This window comes from Dasypus novemcinctus, chromosome 5 (genome assembly GCF_030445035.2).
Source record: "Dasypus novemcinctus isolate mDasNov1 chromosome 5, mDasNov1.1.hap2, whole genome shotgun sequence".
NCBI classification, from domain to species: domain Eukaryota; kingdom Metazoa; phylum Chordata; class Mammalia; order Cingulata; family Dasypodidae; genus Dasypus; species Dasypus novemcinctus.
Window position 1 is genome coordinate 61,669,872 of NC_080677.1, and position 14,398 is coordinate 61,684,269.

The following is a 14,398-nucleotide window of genomic DNA, read 5'->3' on the forward strand; positions in this document are numbered from 1 at the left end:
AAATTGACTCTCAGAAAAGAAAAGGCCCTGCTTTGTAGCACTGGTGTCAATTTCTGAGAGGCAAATCCTCCCATCTGATTTCGAGCTATCCATGGTTTAAGGAGCAGCTCACAAAATCCCCAAATAGTTAACAGTTGTTTCTAGTGAGCCTACTGATCCATGGCATGACTGACAGAAAGCCAATTCCTCTCAAGAGATGTTCCGGAAAAAAATTTTGCTGCCTCACTTTAGGATGAGGCCTCTTTCTACAAATTTAGAGTGGATGGGTCCATGAAATGCACAAGGGACCTAGAAATCACGGGATAATTCTCAGGCTTCTACCGCCCACCAGTAATGCCCTAACGCCCAGGCAGGAGGCTTCCCTCTTGGGGTTCCAGGCACTCCAGGGTCTTGCTCCGGACCCCCGGGCGTGCCCCTCCCCACGGGGTGAGGGCTCCAGGGTGCCGCGCCCAGCCTCGCCTCCCCGGACGTTCTACCTGCTCTCCTGATGTCCAGGACCCTGGAATTCGCTCCACAGAGGGAGTCCTCCACAAGTCCTCCCTCCCGACCTCCAGGGCTGGTCAAGGAGGGGCTGTTTGCCCAGGATATGCACTGAGTAAGGATGTGGGGGCCGAGCGTCTGTGCTCACGCGGGTCCAGCCCCTCCCTCGCATTGTGGATGGGGCCGGAGAAGGGAAATGGGAAGAAGGTAGGTCTGGAGTGGGACTGGCTCTCCCCACACTGCCATGTTTGGGCAAAGAACTCTGGGGAGCCCAAGAATTCTAAATGCAAACCTGGCCTTCCTGGGGATTAGGAAGACACATTTGTCAAGGGCAGAGAATAGAACATATTTAACATTTTCGTAGCTGGGTTCCTATTTTTAAATATTTAGACATACGGTATGTGGGCCTCCATCTTTAACCTGGGTCCTGCAGACGTTAGCGGGGATCCTTGCTTACCCCACGTGGCAGTTTGTTATTATTTATGAATTCCAAAAAAGATAGTGTGTTTGTAAACTGGTCTATTCCTCTGGGTGTGATACACTTTGTAGTAAATTCAAAGGTTTTATGTTTACTTGATTAAATAAAAATTAGGGCTTTGATTCGACCCCTTCGGTAGGACGTGGGTCAGGGCTGAGTCCCCGCCCCCTTGATGGGCTATATGAGTGGACGCTCACTCAAGAAGACACCAGAAGACATAAGAGCTCCACAGACACAGAAGAGAGAGAACTTTGACAGTTTTGATCTTGGAGCCCTGGGGAGAGATGAGCCATTCGCCTGATAGTTTGCAATCAAAGAGAGCAGAGCCTTAAGAGGAAGAAGGAAGGGATTAGGCAGAGGCCACCTGGCATCTTGCCTCAACACCTGGTTACAGACTTTGGTGAGGATGTAACTTTGAGTTGGACTCTTTAGGGCCTTGTAACTGTAAGATTTTATCTCGACTGCCTTTACAAAAGCCAACAGATTTCTGGTACTTTGCATGGGCACGCCTTTGACTGACTAATTTACCCCATTACCAGTGTCATATTTTAAGCCAGGGTGAGTAAACTACGGCTTGCAGGCACATACATTCCTGCCTACCACTTGTTTTTATACAGCCTGTGAGCTGAAAGGATTTTAAATTTTTTAAATGGTTGTAAAAAAAAGAAATCAAAAGAAAAATATTTTGTGGCATATGAAAATGTATGAAATCCAAATGTCAATGTCCATAAATTGTTTTACTGGAGCACAATAAAATGCTCATTCGTTTATGCATTGTTTATGGCTGCTTTCAGGCTACCACCACAGAGTGAGTAGTGGCTACAGAGACTGTATAACTTGGAAAGCCCAAAATATTTAAATATTTACTATCTCCCCTTTTACAGATGAAGTTTGCTGACCCTTGCCTTGGAGTAGCGGACAGGCAGGAGGAGGGGAAGAATCTAGTATTTCTCACCCTGGCTGCACAATTGAATTACCGGGTGAGCTCTCAAAACCATCAGACCAGGATTCATCCTCAACCTTTCTAGAAAGAGATGGTCTGGGTGGAAATGTGGACATAAGTGTTTTTCAGACTCCCTGGTGATTATAATGCAAGTCATAACTGAGGAAGCCCATGGGCACATGAAGCTCCAAATTTCCCAGGTGTTAGGCAGAACGGTCCCAGGATTCCTGGCCTGCCGTTCCCAACCACCCAAGTGGGGTACAGCCTTCCTTGGAGGAGGCGACATACCCAGTTACCAGATTTAGTTGGAGAGGTGGAGGGGGAAAGGAGTCACTGTTTCCCACTGCACTGTGCTCTATAAAGCCACTTCATTTTAACCTGTCAAAGTCCTTGAACTCCTGGTTCAAACACGTGTCCCTGGACTTCTCCGGCATTGTCTGCCTCTGTCAGACAGTCGCGCTTTGGGCTGCGCAGCACACACCTTCGCAGGGACCCCTGCTGGGTCACTTCTCAGGCTACACTCCAAGAGGGAGTCCTAACCCCACCGTTGCAGCGTGCCCTCCATAATTATGGGTGGTCTGGCAGGGAAGGAGGAAAAAAGCAACCCTTTCTCAGAATCCCATTCTCCCCCAGCACAGTCAGCGCCACCGGCAGAGGATGGCTCTGGGGCTGCAAGGCTGCTCTGAGCTATTATTGTGCCTGGCTTTCTCTCAGCATGACTCAACGCAGACAATACAGCACACTGCAAGCATGGGGGATGAACAGTAAATAGGAGACCCTGATTTTAAAAAAATCTTGTCAGTTTTCCCCTGATTTGTGTCCTTTATGCTAGCCCCCTCTGCTATCTGAGCTTCTCAAAGCTAATGCCCGTACCACCACCACCCACTGGTAGCAGCAGGCTGCTGGGCTCTGGCGGGGTTCTCATTGCAGAGGCTGACAATGCCCGCCATTATTCAGCAACTGTGCGTGTTAACCCAGTGGCCCAAGGTTGCTCAAACACCTTCCCCTCTGGTTTCTCTTTACTCTAGGGGCCAAAGGCAGCTACAGGAGGGCCGCCCTGCCTGGTATTGCTTGGCTTGGTGAACACACATCATATCCTCCAACCTGGCAGAGTCTGAGTAACCTCTGCTGAAAAAGAAGGGACTGCTGGGCAATTAGGGAATTGAGAGGAAGTTTGTCATTTCTACCACATTTAAAAAGTTAAAAATATTCCTCAAAGGTCTTTCTTTGGCCTCTTGTAGATACCAGACCCCAACCCCTTCTTTTAGTTAGAGCTGGAGGGATTGTATCAACACAGGCACACAGACGAGTTCTAAAATGTGCCCTTGGGCCTTAGGCTGCTGGGAATGCCCAGCATATGAGGGGCTTATGGGCTCCTGTAGCTGTTTGGAAGTGGGCCACTGGCAGAGATTTTGTTCCCCTGAAACAACCCAGAGGAATGAGTTCTTTTCACAATTTTAAAACTCTAATCAGCTTCAAGAGTACTCCATGGCTCCCACTGAACCAAGACATTTATGATCTCTACCTTGGCTACCACAACATCTGCTTCTGTGCAGTCTCCTGTCCTACAATCCGTTAGTGGTGCCGCGACTGTCTGAAAATGTATTTGACTTTGACATAGATGGCTTACTTTAGGGAAAAGCAGGGACAGTTGTGGGCTGAAGATATAGTAGCTTTCATGAGTTTTTTGGGGTGGGATGTGCGTCGGCTGAGAACAGTTGTATTTGTGAGAAAGGCTTAAAAATGTATGAAATACCCAGGGTTCAAGAGGAGGAGCATGGGGACACCTGAGGTGGCTGCTGGCTTGATGGGTAACAGTCTGTCTTGGGGAAAGTCAAGGGTCCTGGGACCTCTATATATGAGATGTGAACTTTGATTTTTTTACCTAGAGGATAAACTTTATTATTTTAACCTTTGATGAGGCTAGAGAATTTTCCCTCCCTTTTAATTTACTCTGATACTTTAAAGGCTGTGGTTTCATTATAAAAAGCTTTGTCATCAAATATCCTATCTAAAAGCCAATGAATGTATCTGCATGAAAGTTATTAGCAATTTAATAAACCGTGAGAGTGACCACTATGAGGCAGAGACACCCCATAAGAAGTAGGTGATGATAGAAATGGGGCTGGCTTCCCCAAGATGGGCACTGCCAATCCAAGTGTAAGCAACCACTTTCTAAGGGGTGTGCTGGGACATGCACTCAGCTCAGAGAACAACAATTTTTCTGGTAGTATGTCCATATGCCGGAGCTTTGATTTGTATTCAGTGGAGGGTAACCTATTCACCTCATCTTGGGATATATGCAAAAAATAGAGGACGAGCCGGTAAAAGATAAATAGGATGGTCATTAAACAAAACCAGATCAGCTCCAGATGCATCTGAGATGGGTAGAACATGTGGTGAGCATCAGTGAGGAGCTGGGGGAATTGTGACGATCCTACAGCTCACAGATTTGTTTTGCACAGCCTTTACTTCTTTGCCTAAATCTGGCGTGGCAAATAAAGGAAAGGGAAGGGTCTAACAGACTCCTGGAACATTCCACAGAACACATCCCTTCACACATCTGAGTGTTGTCTTTGGTTTCTCATTTTACCCTTAAAGAATGGTTTTTGATTTCTCTGTAAATGTTTTTTTTCCCCCTGTAAACAACACTTTCTCTAAAAGAAAAGAAAAGAAAAGAAAAGAAAAGAAAAGAAAAGAAAAGAAAAAAGGAAAGAAAAGGAAAGAAAAGAAAAAGAATGGTTATATCTAAGGGTTTTTAAGAGAGTTTTTTTCTGATAGGGTATATAATCTAATTAGGTACCCACCAAGAAGATATACAGAGATTCTGCTACAATTTATTCCATTATCATGTTACAAGAAAACAATAGTAACAGCTGACAGACCATTACATCTTTCATAATACAGACAAATTACAACTGGTAACAAATATGCAATGTATATTATTCCATTCTCCTTCCTGTGTTTCATTTTGAAGTATAATCATTCTCTGAATGATGCTAGCATGTTTCTTAGTACCAAAACCCTATTAGAAAGTACACATCTCAGTGTATCATACAAAAGGGAAAAAAAAAAAAAAAGTAAAAGAGAAAAATAAAAAATCCACTTCCAACTAGAGAATGTGGATTCATATGTGCCTCAAAATATGCTGTTGTGGGAAGGGAAAGTGAGGATGGGAGATTGCTTATTTTTATTTCATTTTATTTTTTTGGTGTATGAGAAAATTGCAAGGCAGTAACATATATAGTTTCCTCCACCTACAAGCCAGTAAGGGAGATGGAAGTTATGCACAATTATGCAACATATTCCTATGTATAGGGGGCAGGCAATATTCTACCCCAGTATGTACAGCCTAAACATCTTCTTATATAACAAAGATTACAAAACCAATAATATTCACAGATGAGTATTTTATATAGAAGCATAACCTAGGATATTGATTACACTGACTACCATGTACACACTGAGAAAAGGATACCAAGAGGCTCCACTTTCTCCAGAAGCCTGGAGGCTCCCCTGGAAAGTTTCTAATCATTCTTGGGAGGTAGAAACAGCTTCTCACCCTTGCATCAGTGGACGGACAGCCAGCCACCCCGCCTTATGCCCCTAGTTTTCGCTGAGCACTGCAAAAAATTTATTTCATAACCTATGTATCTTGTATTTTTAACTCAAACTGTTCCTTTAAGAAAGTGTAAATGAAGCCCCAAATCTCCTTCCAGAATACTGTGTGCAGTGATGTCAGGTTGACACAATCACCATGCTAAGGTGTTCTTACTATTCCAGCTGTTTGAATTCAAGCTATTCCTTCATATAAAAATAATCTCACGAAACCCTCCAGGGCTTCCTAAAAAGAATAAATCTGCCAATGAATCCAGAGATTATGACTTTCATGACTGGTTTAGACAAGCAAACCTCAGAGAGGACAGGAGGGAAAAGAAGAGGACAGAGAATGTGATTCTAAATGGGAGAGGGAGGAGAGGAAACAAACCAGATTTTGGATTTCCTGTATCAATGGCAGGGATGGGGAGTTAAAAAGCTCCTACATGCAATCTTATGAAAAGATAGAAAGTATGTCTCTCGAATTCAACATGTGTTTGTTTGTCTCCTCCCCTCTCATCCCCCCATGAGTAATATTATGTTTCATTTCCAATAGGAGCCTGGCTATGACAGGGACACAGAGCTCTGAATGATCCTAGCAAGTCTTTTGACATTAATTATTTTCAAATTTGCAAGTTAGAAAGCTTATTAAATAGTGAGATTGAATCATCAGTTGTTTGAGTTGAGTAAAAAATAGTTGTGCCTCTCCCCTGAATGAATGATTCAAAATAAATCACAGGAAAGGCAGTTTTTGATTCCATGTAAAGTTTTCTTCCCATATTTACTTGAGGAAATTTTAATTTAAGTAAACTTTAATCAAAAGACCTCTAAAGACTTCCGGTGGCTTGGATTACATGAAAAGAGGAATGGGAAAGGTTTCTAGATAGCAAATAGTAAACATCCTAGCCTTGGATAACTTTTGCTCTCTTTAAATCAGTCAGTAAATAATTCCTTTCTTAGCAGTTACTCTAAGCCTATGATAAATACTCCTCTGCATAGGCTGGACTATGACTTTGACATATACACTCACACTGCACTCCAGGGAAGGTGACAATTTAATGTTTAGGAATTAGGGTCTAATTCTCCCAGTATCTTGGGTTTGACTGTAGAACACTTTTTCCCTCATCCGAGTCTCAAAGAAAGTACTCTTCAAACTGGCTCAAAATTTCTAGCCCTGATCCTAAAAAGGGTGAAGTGTTTCCAGCTTTTATGCTCTCCTTCCTTCTAACTGTAGGGAAATGTTAAACATTGTGCAGGAAGGTATTTCCACTGGGCATGCGTGCTCTGAGGAGGTAGGTTTCAAGCTTTAGATGAAGTTTCCTAACTACTCGCTTGGCCTCGAATTATTGGGATTCTGCAGCGAGGCCTGCCCACTGGGAGCAGGAGGAACCAGGCAGCTCTCCCTCCTAACAAAGCGCAGTGCGTGCCCAGTCCCCTTTCCCCCAGTGCTGCATACTCGCCTTCATCTTCTAAGGCCCTCAACTCCTTAAATAAGGGAAGCTGTGGTTCTCTTTTTCTGTTTTCCATCTTTAAAGCAAGACTCTTAGAGTTTCTAAAACCTGCACTTGAACAGTTAATCCAGGAGACTGTTTCAAGTAGGGTACCGGTGGCACCTTCTAATCACCTTGGAATGTTTAAACAAAATGTAATTCATGGGAGCTCTGGTGTCACTGTGCAATCTTTTAACTCTGGGTACCTTTGTGATTTGCTTTTTAAATGCCATCCAGCAAAGACAACTTCCAGGGCTTGGCCAGCAAATACAATTCCTTGCACCCAAGTTTTAAGCCTTCTGTTCCTCACTCTTCTCTCCATTTAGAAACTACTCACAAAGTGTAACAGTGTGAATGGAAAAAATAAGATGCCAACAAGACCCAGAAAACATGTAAAATTACTGCAATCTCTGGACGTTGAAAACTAAGCAGTGTGTGCTGGTCTTTGATCTTAATGCTTGATATTTACTTCACTTCCAACCTACTCTGAAAGCAGTCATGCTATGTGGCCTGAAAATGCTAAGCAGATTCTGATAGGCTATATAAATGTGCAGTTATTTCCAAGAAAATCCCACACCTGCAAATGTCCTCAAAATGTAAGTCCAACTGGTAGGGCCCAAGGGTCAGGGACCAAAAGTTGTCAAGTCAGCCAGAGAACACGACTTGCTTGAGCTAAAAATTTCCTTCCTAGTGGCTGCAAAATGTGCACCGCTCTCAAAGAAAACACACATTGTTTTATGCCACTATGTGGCTTTCATGTACAGACATTACTGAAGAAGTGTGAACACCAAATGTGTTGTCTTAATGTATTTAAGACATGGCTGGTGAAAGCATAAAAATCTTTACAGAGACGCTGTGCTGCAGAGGGAAATCAAACAAAATCAAACACAAGACTGAAAAGAATACATGCCATGTATCAGTAAGCAAAGCTTAATCTTCACATAGTTCTTGGAAATCACAAGGTATCCAAATGCGTGCAAGGTTTTAAATAAATTGCAGAGAAAACAGGGTCTTGCCGGCTTCAATTTTCTTGTAAGCAAAATCCACCACAGGGAGTGAAGGGAAACGGATCCATGCTTCCCTTCATAGATTGGCCACTTCATTAGTGTTTTTTGTTCTTCCCAGAATGATGACAATTTAATCCTGGAGGGAGGAAAATGGAAGTGTGTTATTTAAAAAAAAAACCAAAACAACAAAACCCAAAATTTACCTTGTTCATTTTTCCCAAATTACATGAGGCATATAAAAATTGGTCAGGCCAAAGGGAGCCCCTCCATTTTCTCCCACCTCCACCCTGAGCACATGTATTTGAGGCAAAGTAGTCTTCTTCACTGAAGCAATTCTTCTAATATGATAAACAAATGTTCTGAAGGTATTTTTTTCCCTTAAAATAATTTAACTCTATGAATTTAACTGGCCTAACCTCCTCTTAGATTATTTAAAGAGAAGAAATCCAGCAAATTTCTTTCTCTAAGTCATTCATAGTAATATTGGTCTTATTTAAGTACCTGTAGCAGCATACAGGTCACATCATTGTGCTCACTTTTGTGAACATGAAATAGAAAAATAGCAAAATGTTTTATGAATGTGAAATAGAAAATTAAAAAAAGAATCCAGCTGCATGTAACTCCTTGGTTGCCTATTTCCAGAACTAGCTTCAGCAGAATGAAATTGGCCAGTGTGACTCAAATTGTCAGCCCCTTCCCAATGTCCTGCATGTGACTGTACAGGATGGATGCCAAACGTTTCCAGCGGTGTCTGCTGAACACTTGGGAACTATTCCCCAGTGAGGGATCTTGGAAAAGAAGGACCGTTCAGTCTGTTCCTCTGTACACTTCTATTTTAGCCCAATTTTTAGTGAGTATCTAGAAAGGGAAAAGAATGCCTGGCGGGGAAAGGTGAAAAGAAACACACCCAGGTTTAAGTCACACAGTCAAGAGATTCCATCCATCAGCTCTACAGAGTCTCAGAACCAAGTCCTCATCTAGGCTTAGTGTGGGAACCTTGCACTGAGCCTGACCTGGAAGTGCTGGCCTGCCGAGACCACGCAGTGCAGCCTGCCCTGCTATGGCCCACACAGGCTGCTGGACCAAGGACCTCACCCTCGCCCACTAGGGACCTGGAACACCTTGACCAAGAGAGCAAAGCATTCCAGCCTTACACTTCAGAACCATTAAAACGGCATCCTCCCATCCTCTACTCAGTCCCCCCACTCAACTATGAAGATTTTTTGGAATGCTAGCATTCCATTCTTGAAGGTTCTCTGTCCTCGATGACCAGGCCAAGTGTAACTAAAGTTCTTCTCTTAAGTCCCGGGAAGAGGCCTGGGGTGGGGAGATGCCAGGCCCAGTCCTCTCCTGCCACAAGTCCTGACTCCTCAAGTGTTAGTTCAGATGCTTGTGGCTCATGGGACAAGCCTCTCCCTGCCAGATTGCCTGGAGGCCTGGACCAAAGCTCTTCTCAAAGAAGTCATCATCCCAGCAAAATGATTACCTGGAGCAACCCTCTTAACCCCCTCCCACATCCCTTTTTCTTCCTGGGAAAAAAATAAGAGCCACCTTCGCTCTCCTTGCTGTCCCCAGGTAATCATGCCCTCTGATCTGGGCACTGACATCTTTCCTCAGGCCCAGGACATCAAGTGCAGCACTTGTTCCCACAGGGTTCCAAGCTCCCCGGTCCACAGGCATCACTCCTCAGGCCCCAACTTTGACACTTTTATTAAGCAGATGACCGCAATGCCCTTTCTCTTTCGTGTTGCTTAAGCAGCGGCTGGGATTCCAGCTCTTCCAGGAAGTCAGCCCATTCTGGCTGAAGGGGAGCGTGGGCTGGTCCTGACACATGCTTGCTGAGGCATGAAGCTCCTACAACCACACCTGGATGGTAGAGCCACTGCCCAGTTCTTCTCACTTTAGTAAACAGAGGGAGACCACGCTGACCTCCTAAACCACAGACTTCGGTCAGCCCCTCTTGAGGTATGTGAACATGTCCTCTGAAGGAGCAAAGTATGGAGGAGGGTGGCATCAAATATTTTCTTGATCACATTTAGTTTTGTTGGCCATTCTGTCTCCAGAGCACAGCCCAGGCTGGCTCAGGTACTTGGTAAACACTTGCTGAATGAACAGAAGTAAAAGGTTGAATCTGAAAATCTGTGTGTGGAAAGTGTTCTGGGACACAGAGCTTCCCTAATGGAAGACTCTCCAAGGGCGAATGCTCACTAAGCCTATGCTCTTGCTATTGTGGACGTGGAATGGGTCAACCACAAGGACATCGTTGGCTGAGAAGGGGTTAGGAGTAATAACCCTCTTTTATAGTGGGCCCAACACTTATTTTACTGCATGGCACTCTACTCAAAAGGAATGGTGGTATTTCCAGTATATCTGATTTCATGGAACTATGAATAATTCTGTCACAATAGACTGTGGCATGTTGGGCTGACTTTAGACTTTTTTGCTTGTTGTCGATGGTGTCCTTCCCTTTCTGGTGATTCTTTGAGTGGAATCTCTAGGAGAATCACAGATATGTATTCTAGGACATAAGCAGAATTAGATAATAAAGGATAACAACACTTCTTGGATAATATATGGTGAACACAGTCATGATGACAAGTCCATTACTGAAGTCTGGACTCAGACATTTAATGCAAGGAGTCAAGAATAAGAAAAGAAGGGAGCTGCCAATGAATGCTACATTCTTTTCCATCTCGGTGAGATGACTCCAAATAGCCCAAATTGTGCCATCTTCCCTGCCTTCTATTGTTCAGCAGCAGCAAGGGGATGGGGTGCCCCTTCTCCCTCCTTGGGCAGCATTGGCATCAGCATCAGGTGTTGAGGACTCCATATAAGGCAGATCAGTTTACTGGTGGTAAAATTTTTTGAAGTCTAAATTCACACATGCATTCGATAGGTAGGAATTTATGTGGAAGGAAAAAGTATCCTGTATTCATAGGGAAGCAAATGTATGATCGGTGTGAATCCTTTCCTTGTACATTTGATTATTAAACCATGCTGCATACGCACTATGAATGAACAGTGAATATGAATTCTAAGCTCACTGTGTGCATATCCACTCATAGGCATGTAAGTTCATAAGATTAATGGGTACCATTTTTACCACCTCACTTTCTGCTTTTACAATGTTCTTTCTCTAGAAATGGCGGTTTTAAACAAGAAAGTGGATTTTATTGATAAAATCCTTATTCAGAAATATCTACATAGAGCTTCTCAGCTATAAATATTAATTAATTGGATCGCTGGTACCCATAATGCAACTTTGTTCTGACCCATATGCCCTATGAACTAGATATTTTTTGGATTCAATTTTCTTAAAACCAACTGTCAGCATCATGTGATGGAGGAGATGAAAAATGAAAATGAGCAGTCCCGCTGTGCAGGTGGGTGACCTGTGGGAGAGAGGCTGCCTGGTAGGATTTTTACACGAACCATCAGACACAGACCAATTGATTAGATCATCTCATACTCGCCACCAACTAGGCTCAAGAGACTAATTAGAGAGAGTACTGCCTGCGCAGGCACCCCATTGACACCTAATTTGCTCAGCCAAAGCCTTTGGGGAAAATGTATTATCTCGGCAGCTGCACTTCATGCATTTCTGATTTGAGGCATAAGCAAGGAGTGCTTCAGCACTCTTTTTAGCAAACTGAATGTAGAGGCCCTTCAGTGGTAAATGCAAGCAAACAGACCTAAATTAAAAATGGGCCAGAAATTTCTAATTCCCTCCGTGCTCCCCATTAAATCTCTCTGTACACATACACACACACCGTCTAGACTCGTACACGCAGGTCACTCGCCGGGGGACAACACTGCCGCAGATGCCCACTCAGGGTGCTGCCATGGGATGAGACCGTCTGTCTTTTACTGGCCTACTTACCTACTCTAAGGTGTGGTGTTCGTGCCATTTTGTTTGTTTATTTGCTGTTGTTATTGTTTGTTGCTGTACTACCCCTCCTCAAAGTATTCTTTTTTCTACAGGAAGACTGTGGCCCATTTCCGCCCCCCTCTAAGCCTCACTGGAGAGAGGGGATTATTTTGGTTAAAACAACTGCAGGTTTTCATTTCATCACTGAAATTGTGAACAGGTTAGTCACCGGGATATATCTGAAGCTGTAGGGTAATCTACTCTTTTCTACTTGAGAGACTTCTTTTCAACGAGTTTGAGAGAGAAGAAATTTTATGGATAGAAAGCTACCTCATTTTAGAAAACAGAGTCTAGAATCAAAAAAGTATAATGTTCTCTTCAAGACAAACAATTTATATTATTTGACCAACTTTAGCTTTTTATGTTTCTAATCTAAAAGAAGACTTATTCCCAACCTCCTTTTATTGGTATAAGGATGTATTTAAGGACAGGGGTCTAACAATTCACATGCTTTAAAAAGAGCAAAATAAAAATATATAATCCAGACAAGATGAAAAAATTAGGGTACTTTTGTGCTACTAAGTGATTACAGGGCATGGGTTTCCATAATGCGGAATAAAAGAAAAAATAGTACTTGTTATAAAGGTGTTCTAGAGTGGACTTAATAATTTTATGCTTTTCTATTCTCATGTGGGATGAATTATTGTAATTTACCATACGCCCTGGTAAATTACATTCTGCTTTGTAATTTTTCACATTTACCTCATTCTTAAGAATTTAATGAATATTTCTGATCATTTTAGTTGTCTGCTTTCAAAGGGATATTTTATGGCACTGAGAACTAAAATAAGTGCCAATTTTTGCTATATAGATGTGACATTATATATATGAATATTATATGTGTGTGTGTGCTTATATACAGAAAGCGAGAGAGAGCATCGCCATTCAGAATTGGCCAAAAGTGGGTACCCAAGTAATTGGAAGATCCCGGTGGCCATCGGAGAGAATGGCTTTCTCAAGTTATATGGAGAATGGTTGTAGGGGAGATGCTTAAAAACAGTTTAAAAATCAGAGCCATAACTAAAGTGTATAAGACGTAACTGTCTGTAGAGATTATTCTTATTTTGTGGAAAACAAAGTCCAGAAAGCTTTCCCTCCCCACATACCATATTAATCAGGTCTCACATGAAAACTTTCCAGAAAAAAGTCTACAAGGTTGTGCTACTTTGCATCTGATTTTGCTTAAACTACTAAGAAAAACAAACAAAATAAATCTTTTTTTAAAACCTAATTCACCCTCGAACAGTTTGCTATTGTGAAGAATTAAGTCCACAAGTAAGGTTGCTAAACAGTAAGCACCTAGGAAAGGAGACATTTCTCTGAAGTAAAACTATCATCGATGTATGTACACACTGCTGTATATAGAGAGATTCAAATTTTACCCTGTATATTTTGTATGAATGTAGGACATTTAAAAACGGATACTCATTTAAAATTGAGGGACAAGCTTAATTTCCTCATTCTCTGAGGTAGTTTAATTATGCTATGTTTAATTAGAAGCATAGTTCTTTCTTTCTTTGTTTTTACAACATCTGAAATCAATGTTTCTCAGTTACTCCGACATAACACTGAAGCTCCTTGGGAGGGGGGAGAGGGAAGGGGTGGTGTCTGTGGGGGAAAGAGGGACAGGATGGGATGAAAAAGGAGTAGAAAATCAGTCTAACCGACTTCTGTAACTTATTTCTAATAATCACACTTCTTCCCTCCCAGGAAGGGAACACATCTTTGAGTCCAGAAAGAGAATACTGATTAAAATGAATGCAGAGATCGACAGGCTTTGTTTTAAGCTTAACAGAAGGTCCATCATTCAAAATAGCCCAAATCCTTTAAGTTGAAAGCTGTTTGGTAACATCCATATGGATACACAATGCCCTAATTGCAGCAACTTGGCACATTTTAAGCTCTATGCCAAAGTGGTGATTTTAATTAAAATTTTTTAGGCAAAGCTATAAGTTTAACATTTCCAAACAAAGCATTTCTCACACAAGGAGACTGACTTAGCATATCATTTTATAATCATCGTTATCAACAAACACATTGAAATCCTTATTAAAGACCAGGCATTATATGATGTGTAATTAGGTATGATTCAAAAGGGTGCTCTATTTTAAAGGTGACTATTTAGTAAATCAGATTTATGTAAATGTAAGATACTGGTCAGATTTTAGACACATGCGAACTAAAGAATGGCAGTTCTGCATGCATTTCCTGTCTCACAAAGGCCACAAAAAGTCCAAAAAAAAATGGATCTGGTCTTTTTAGAACCACCGAGATACATTTCATCTTTTCATTTTTAAAATCTCCTATATATATATTAATTGTGAGATTTGAAATACTGCACTGAAATTGTTTTAATGACAAAGTTAAGAATAGAAAATCCTTCACCAAAGGTGGCTTATTCTTTTCAGGGATTTCATATTATTTGAAGCTTTATTTGCTCAGCATACCTTCACAATTGACTGGCTCCCAAGTGGG

At 42.1% G+C, this 14,398-nt stretch overlaps 1 protein-coding gene across 6 annotated transcripts in view; it reads right to left on the minus strand.

Annotated features, from left to right (window-relative positions):
* Nucleotides 1-4,718: 4,718 nt before the first annotated feature.
* The window catches only part of CDK14 (cyclin dependent kinase 14), a 605,606-nt gene continuing 595,926 nt past the window's right edge, over nt 4,719-14,398 (minus strand). For all 6 annotated transcript variants that reach the window (XM_004457637.4, XM_058297008.2, XM_071215175.1 and 3 more), the window contains one exon: nt 4,719-8,131. The gene's annotated coding sequence lies outside the window, so the exon portion shown is untranslated. The remainder of the gene's footprint in view (nt 8,132-14,398) is intronic.